We start from the raw sequence: 8,893 nt of genomic DNA, 5'->3' as shown, positions 1-8,893 counted from the left end.
TGGTCGGGGTGGGACTAGTGTAGATGAGGCATGTTGGTCGGGGTGGGACTAGTGTAGATGGGGCATGTTTGTCAGGGTGGGACTAGTGTAGATGGGGCATGTTGGTCGGGGTGGGACTAGTGTAGATGGGGCATGTTGGTCGGCGTGGGACTAGTATAGATGGGGCATGTTGGTCGGGGTGGAACTAGTGTAGCTGGGACATTGTTGGCCGCAGTGGGCAGGTTGGGCAGGAGGGCATGTTTCCACACTGTATCACTCTATGACTGTATAATCCTGACCTATCCACGTACCTGTCCAAATGTGTATAACATGTTATTTTGTCCCTGCCCAAACTACCTCATGCAGCAGCTCCTTTATACCCACCACCCTCTGTGTGAATAGGTTGCCCCTCAGAATTTTATTGAAACCCGGAGGTTTTTGTCAGTCTCCGTACCTGCTTCCACTACCTGGAACCTCCGGCAACCACCTGCAACCTCCGGGAACCACACGGAAACCTTGGGTGGGGCGCATGGTCTCCAGAGGTTTCCGTTCAGGTAACCTAAGTGGGACAGGGACATAAGACTCTAAACTGCAGGAGTATCTCAGCGGGACAGGCAGCACATCTGTAGAGGAGGAAAGGGTGACGGTTCGGGTCGAGGCCCTTCTACAGACCTGCTGTAATTCAGACATCTTGTATTTACACAACGCTTTGTGAAATCAGATTACGACAGGCCCGTGATTGCAAACCATCGCCAGCAGTTGGGCAAAATACCTGTCGCAACTGAGGAAGCATCTGTTGGGAGAGGGGTGGGGTGGGGGAGGGACTAGGTTGGGGGCAGGTTTAAACCAGCATCTGCAGTTCCTCCATACACACACACACACACACAGACAAGGAGTGTCAGATTCCAGTCAGGTTGGGCACTCTGACAGCGGGCCGTTGCCAGTTTTGTCCGACAGTCGACAATTTCTGAAGGGAGCGAGCGAGAACGTGAACCACTGAAATCTCTTCGGCTCCGAAGACCGAGGCCATGGCAGCTGGAATCTTCACACTGATGGGAGTCCTGTGTTTCACACTTGTTGCACGTAAGCAAAATGATTTGAGTATAGGAGCAGGGAGGTTCTACTGCAGTTGTACAGGGACTTGGTGAGACCACACCTGGAGTATTGCGTACAGTTTTTGTCTCCTAATCTGAGGAAATACATTCTTGCCATAGAGGGAGTACAGAGAAGGTTCACCAGACTGATTCCTGGGATGTCAGGACTTTCATATGAGGAACGACTGGATGGACTCTGCTTATACTCGCTATAATTTAGAAGATTGAGGGAGGTTCTTACAGAAACTTACACAATTCTTAAGGGGTTGGACAGGCTAGATGCAGGAAGATTGTTCGCGATGTTGGGGAAGTCCAGAAGAAGGGGTCACAGTTTAAGGATAACGGGGGAATCTTTTAGGACCGAGATGAGGAAAACATTTTTCATACAGAGAGTGGTGAATCTGTGGAATTCTCTGCCACAGAAGGTAGTTGAGGCCACACAGTTCATTGGCTATATTTAAAAGGGAGTTAGATGTGGCCCTTGTGGCTAAAGGGATCAGGGGGTATGGAGAGAAGGCAGGTACAGGATACTGAGTTGGATGATCAGCCATGATCATATTGAATGGCGGTGCAGGCTCGAATGGCCGAATGGCCTACTCCTGCACCTATTTTCCATGTTTTTATGTTTCTATGTAAGGGCTGGTCCCCCGCGATGGAAACGTTTATTTCATCATTAACTGAGGTCTTGATCTTGGTGAAAGTCAAAAGCTATTACAGTTGCAGAAAATGTCGTTAGGGCCGTTGGAGTTCAGGTGCTGCATCCACAGGAAAAAAGACACGAAGTGCTGGAGTAACAACGGGTGAGGCAGCTTCTCCATGGAAGACAGATTGGCGAAGTTGGGTGTCGGGCTGTGAAGTCTGAAGGGGCGTCCCACCCCGAAACATTGCGTTTATCCACGTTCTCCCGAGAGATGCTGCCTGTCTGACCCGCTGAGTTACTCCAGCACTTTGTACCTGTCCGCGTTCTCCACAGAGATGCTGCCTGACCCACTGAGTTACTCCAGCACTTGTTCTCTCTTTCTGTCAGAGGAAGTGCGGCAAGGTGGGGAAGCGGGTAGAGTTGCTGCCTCACAGCGGCAGAGATCTTGCTTTCTATCCTGACTACGTATCTGTACGGAGTTTGTACGTTTTCCCCATGACCTGCGTGGGGTTTCTCCGGGTGCTCCGGTCCACCCCCCCCCCCCCCCACCTCTCACTCAGAGAGTTGTGAATATGTGGAATTTTCTGCCACACAATGCAGCGGAGGGCAACACACTGGATGTTTTCAGGAGAGACATACATTTAGATCTCGGGGCTAACGGGAACAAGGGATATGGGGGAAAAGCAGAAACGGGCTACTTATTTTGGATGAAGGTGTTGGCTCGAAGCGCCTACTCCTGCACCTATTCTCTATGTTTCTATTTCTTCCGTTACCAATCACCATTTGTGTAAAAATGTTCCCACTCTGATTTCTCGTAAATTGTCCTCCTCTCACTCCCTTCACCGTCACCAATGTTCTCATTGTGCAGAAGGGGCCAGGAAGCGAGCGGGTAAGATCATCTCTGACCCCTCTCACCCTGGCCACACACTCTTTGAATCACTTCCCTCTGGAGGGCGACTCCGGACTGTCAAAGCCACAACAGCCAGACATGAAAATAGCTTTTTTTCCCTCCCAGCAGTAGATCTACTCAATAACCAAAATCTGTAGCCTCTGGTTTACCTCTGGTATTTTTTTTAATTCACATATTTATCAATAATGTTATATTATTAATGTTTAATACAAAAAAAATGTTTATGGGAAGACAGGGCGGGTACAATTTGAGAGGGGAACATAATTTTAAAATACACGCAATGTCAGAACAACTCTTAAAAGTATGTGCACAGCAATATGTGGGGTGAATTTGTGGAATGGTATGGGAGAGCAGATAAAACTTGGCACACACATAATTCAGTTTAAAAGGATATTGGCATGAGGATATGTGATTGTGAGTGGGATATTTGTAATACTGATTGTATTGGCAGGGTGATTATAGGGTGACGGGTTGTATATATGACTAGGAGATACTGTGTAGTATATGAGAGTTTTTTATTTTTCCTTTTTTCCTCTATTTTTTGTATGGCTGTAAATATTTGATTAGTGTATAAATGATAAATATTGTGGTGTACATATAGCTGCTGGTGTACATATGGTGTACATACATGTAACTGCTGGTGTACATATGGTGTACATATAGCTGCGTGTGTACATGGACATAGAAACATAGAATCATAGAAAATAGTTGCAGGAGTAGGCCATTCGGCCCCTCGAGCCTGCACCGCCATTCAATGTGATCATGGCTGATCATCCAACTCAGTATCCTGTACTTGCCTTCTCTCCATACCCCCTGATACCTTTAGCCACAAGGGCCACATCTAACTCCCTCTTAAATATAGCCAATGAACTGGCCTCAACTACCTTCTGTGGCAGAGAATTCCACAGATTCACCACTCTCTGTGCAAAAAATGATTTTCTCATCTCGGTCCTGAAATATTTCCCTTTTATCCTTAAACCGTGGCCCCTTGTTCTGGACTGCCCCAGCATCGGGAACAATCTTCCTGCATCTCGCCTGTCCAACCCCTTAAGAATGTTGTACGTTTCTATAAGATCCCCCCTCAATCTTCTAAATTTTAGCGAGTACAAGCCGAGTCTATCCAATCTTTCTTCATATGAAAGTCCTGCCATTACAGGAGTCTGTCTGGTGAACTTTCACTGGCAAGAATGTCTTTCCTCAGATTAGGAGACCAAAACTGTACGCAATACTCCAGATGTGGTCTCTCCAAGACCCTGTACAACTGCAGTAGAACATCGCTGTTCCTATACTTAAATCATTTTGCTATGAATGCTAACAAACCATTCGCTCACTTCACTGCCTGCTGTACCTGCATGCCTACTTTCAATGACTGATGTACCATTACACCCAAGTCTCGTTGCATCTCCCCTTTTCCTAATCGGCCACCATTCAGATAATAGTTTACTTTCCTGTTTTTGCCACCAAAGTGGATAACCTCACATGTATCCACATTATACTGCATCTGCCATGCATTTGCCCACTCACCCAGCCTATCCAAGTCAACTTGCAGCCTCCTAGCATCCTCCTCACAGCTAACACTGCCCCCCCCCCCCCCCCCCCCAACTTCGCGGGCTGCCGTGTTTTACTCTGGTATTGTATTTAATTCACATGTTTATCAATAATGTTATATTATTAATGTTTAATGGTTTATGTGCCATTCCAAAATGTCACTGTGTGTCATGTTGTCACTTGCGGGCGGAGCACCAAGGCAAATTCCTTGTATGTGAGTACTTGGCCAATGAACTTATTCATTCATAATGACAATCGATAACCCACTCCCACCTCTCTCTTGCAGCGAAGACGTACACTTCCGCCAGGCAGACTTCCTACTTGTCCTGCACTTCCTATAACTTGGGCGATTACGTCATTCTGGACTGCTTCTAAGGAGGCGGACTTCCGTTTCCCACTCTCACCTGGACCGGGCCGGGGGGGCTACACGAGGAAAAAGCCAGCACCCGGCGCTTCGCCGTCAACGTGTCGCGGGAGAACTTCGTCAACCGGTGGGACACGATCTACAAGTGCAAGGCCAAATACTGGTACACCTCGTCTACCTGTTACATCGGACGCGGTGAGTGTGTGCGTGCGGTGTGACTGGGAAATATATGTTAGAAATAACGAGACACTAGGACCCTGAGCTGCAGGGAGATCTATATAACTGTTTAGTCAAGACAAGACGAGACGAGATGAGATGAGATGAGAATTAATTAATTGAACAATTGATCAGCGACTCAATTAATGGCTAACTGACTAATCCATGAATGAATTAATTAATCAATTAATTGATTAAACAGCTGAGCAAGCAACCATTTAATTAATTAATTAATTGACCGATGACCGATTAATCAATTAATCAATCTATCGATTAATTAATTAGTCAATTAATTTACTGATGAACGAGTTAGTTCACTAATTAATTAATTGAATGCTAGATTTATTGACATTGATTGATTGATTGATTGATTGATTGATTGGTTGATTGAATGATTGATTGATTGATTGATTGATTGATTGATGCAGGAAGACTTACCCGATGTTGGGGAAGTCCAGAACAAGGGCCCACACACAGTTTTAGGATAAGAGGGAAGTATTTTGGGACGGGGATGAGAAAAACATTTTTTCACGCAGAGAGTGGTGAATCTGTGGAATTCTCTGCCACAGAAGGTAGTTGAGGCCAGATCATTGGCTATATTTAAGAGGGAGTTAGATGTGGCCCTTGTGGCTAAAGGGATCAGGGGGTATGGAGAGAAGGCAGGTACAGGATACTGAGTTGGATGATCAGCCATGATCATATTGAATGGCGGTGCAGGCTCGAAGGGCCGAATGACCTCCACTCCTGCACCTATTGTCTATGTTTCTATTGTTCTATGTTTCTATGTTGATTGATTGATTGATTGATTGACTGATTGAATTTTAAACAAAAAGTGTGTGAAATCTGTCCATAGTTTTTCAGAGTCTAAGCCATCCTCTTTGGTGACCCTCGGGCTAATATATAACGCCCCTGTCCCACATAGGAAACCTGAACGGAAACCTCTGGAGACGTTGTGCCCCATCAAATGTTTCCGTGCGGTTCCCGGGGGTTACAGGTGGTTGCCGGAGTTTCCAGGTACTCGAAGCAGGTAGAGAGACTGAAAAAAAACCTCTGGGAACCTCACGGAAACCTTGGGTGGGGCGTAAAATCTCCAGAGGTTTCCGTTAAGGTTTCCTTAGTGGGACAGGGGCATAACTGTTTAGTTAAGGCAAGGCACGACAAGACGAGATGAGATGAGATGAAATAGGATGTTGAGATGAGGTGAGATGAGAAGAGACAAGACGACCCAAGATAAGACAACATTCCCTGAGGTGAGATGACAATAGACAATAGGTGCAGGAGTAGAGGCCATTTGGCCCATCGAGCCAGCACCGTCAATGTGGTCATGGCTGATCATCCCCAATCAGTAACGCCGTTCCTGCCTTCTCCCCATATACCATGACACCGCTATCTTTAAGAGCTCTCTCTAGCACTCTCTTGAAAGTATCCAGAGAACCGGCCTGTATATCGAGGAAGGACATTCTTGCTATTGAGGGAGCCCAGAGTAGATTTAGAAGGTTAATTCCAGGGATGGCGGGACTGTCATATGCTGAGAGAATGGAGCGGCTGGGCTTGTACACTCTGGAGTTTAGAAGGATGAGAGGGTATCTTATTGAAACATATAAGATTATTAAGGGTTTGGACACACTAGAGTCAGGAAACATGTTCCCGATGTTGGGGGAATCCCGAACCAGGGGCCACACAGTTTAAGAATAAGGAATACGCCATTTAGAACGGAGACGAGGAAACACTTTTTCACACAGAGAGTGGTGGGTCTGTGGAAGTCTCTGCCTCAGAGGGCGGTGGAGGCCGGTTCTCTGGATACTTTCAAGAGAGAGCTAGATAGGGCTCTTAAAGAAAGCAGAGTCATGGGATATGGGGAGAAGGCAGGAACTGGGTACTGATTGGGGATGATCAGCCATGATCACATTGAATGGCGGTGCTGGCTCGAAGGGCCGAATAGCCTCTATTCGTGCTGGCCCTATTGTCGATTGTCTATTGTAAAACCAGAACAGGCCGATCGAGGATAATCCGAGGGTCACCAATGACGAGGATAGTATCTTGGCATCAAAATGCAGAACGACCTGCGTGGGAATGGTCAGACTCATCATGCAACGGTGAAAGCAACAGGTGTCCTAAACTTTCTGAGGCGCAACTTTCATCATTGTTCAACTTCTGTCAAGGAGAACCTATACTTCACCCTCGTTAGACCTCATTTGGACTACGCAGTTGCAGCATGGGACCCATACACAAAGACAACACATTCTTCCATCGAACGTGTCCAAAGACAGGCAGCTCGAGTTGTTACTAACACCTATGAGAGAGAAACGAGTGTCACCAAACTTCTGAATTCTCTGGGGTGGAACCCTCTCCAAGACAGACGTGAAGCTCACCGTTTGACCTGTTTTTGCAAAATGTTAAATGGTCAGCTCGACATAGATTACAAGACCTACACCAACCCCAAACCAATTAGGAGCAGACGAGGGCATTCGATCCAATTTGTGATTCCAGCTACAAAGACAGATGTGTACAGCAATTCGTTCTTCCCACGCACAATTAAAGCTTGGAATAATATCCACCCAACTATAGTTACCCAACCAGATGCAACTAAATTTAAAGTAGCTCTTTCTTCCCAATAACCTTTTCTGGCTTAAGCCCTCCCTTCACCATCTCCAAGGGTTTAAATTCCATTTGGAATATTTTGGGGGACCAAGAAACCAAGAACCAAGAAGTACTTCAGGAACTGCTCCCTGGTTGTGGTAGGATCATTCAGTTGCCTGATAACTAACATGTTGTATTGCCGTCACCATTGCAGTTATTATTTGAGGCTAACGTGAAATTATTACTGCTATTGTTCAGGAATAGGAAGTTACGTCGGAATAGCTTTCGGAGTTCTGGGTCTTCTCTTCCTCCTCTGCATCTTCATCATATGCATCTGCAAGGCATGCCACAAATGTAAGTGTTGAAAACTTAATCCCCAGTCGCCCCATCCCTCGACTCCGCCCAGGAACCCCCGACAGTCCTTTCAGTTGAGGCAGAGGTTCACTTACACCTCCTCCAACCTCGCCTGCTCTGTCTGTTGTTCAAGATGTGGACTCTTGTACATCGGCGAGACCAAACGCCAGACTGGGCGAGCGTTTCACTGAACACATACGTTCAGTCCGCCTGAACCAAACTGATCTCTCGGTTGCCAAACACTTTACCTCTCCTTCCCATTCCCCGCACATACCTTTTTGTCCCCAGTCTCCTCCTTTGTCAGGGTGAGGCTCAACGCAAATTGGAGGAACAGCATCTCATATTTCGCTTGGGCATCTTACAGCCCAGTGGTATGAATATTAGAAACATAGACACATAGACACATAGACAATAGGTACAGGAGTAGGCCATTCGGCCCTTCGAGCCTGCACCGCCATTCAATATGATCATGGCTGATCATCCAACTCAGTATCCTGTACCTGCCTTCTCTCCATAACCCCTAATCCCTTTATCCACAAGTGCCACATCCAACTCTCCATACCCCCTGATCCCTTTAGCCACAAGGGCCACATCTAATTCCATCTTAAATAGAGCCAATGAACTGGCCTCAACTATCCCTGCCACAGAGGGTAGTCGAGGCCAGTTCATTGGCTATTTTTAAGAGGGAGTTAGATGTGGCCCTTGTGGCTAAGGGGATCAGAGGGTATGGAGAGAAGGCAGGTACGGGATACTGAGTTGGATGATCAGGCATGATCATATTGAATGGCGGTGCAGGCTCGAAGGGCCGAATGGCCTACTCCTGCACCTAAGTGCTATGTTTCTATGTTTCTATCTTCTGTGGCAGAAAATTCCACAGATTCACCACTCTTTGTGTGAAAAATGTTTTTCTCATCTCGGTCCTAAAAGATTTCCCCCTTATCCTTAAACTGTGGCCCCTGGTTCTGGACTTCCCCAACGTCGGGAACAATCTTCCTGCATTTCGCCTGTCCAACCTCTTAAGAATTTTGTAAGTTTCTATAAGATCCCCCCTCAACCTTCTAAATTCTAGCGAGTACAAGTCGAGTCTATCGAGTCTTTCTTCATATGAAAGTCCTGCCACATCCCAGGAATCAGTCTGGTGAACCTTCTCTGTACTCCCATTGTGGCAAGAATGTCTTTCCTCAGATTAGGAGACCAAAACTGTACGC

The 8,893-nt window shown here is 46.5% G+C and overlaps 1 long non-coding RNA gene across 1 annotated transcript in view; it reads left to right on the top strand.

Annotated features, from left to right (window-relative positions):
• Window positions 1–883: 883 nt before the first annotated feature.
• The window catches only part of LOC116969120, an 8,387-nt gene continuing 377 nt past the window's right edge, over window positions 884–8,893 (top strand). Inside the window, exons 1-3 of the long non-coding RNA XR_004410632.1 lie at window positions 884–1,062; window positions 4,458–4,730; window positions 7,590–7,685. This is a non-coding gene — a long non-coding RNA (uncharacterized LOC116969120). The remainder of the gene's footprint in view (window positions 1,063–4,457; window positions 4,731–7,589; window positions 7,686–8,893) is intronic.

Source organism: Amblyraja radiata, unplaced genomic scaffold (assembly GCF_010909765.2).
Source record: "Amblyraja radiata isolate CabotCenter1 unplaced genomic scaffold, sAmbRad1.1.pri S109, whole genome shotgun sequence".
Classification (NCBI taxonomy): Eukaryota; Metazoa; Chordata; class Chondrichthyes; order Rajiformes; family Rajidae; genus Amblyraja; species Amblyraja radiata.
The sequence above is the reverse complement of the archived record's forward strand: the minus strand, read 5'-3'. Positions and strand labels throughout refer to the sequence as shown.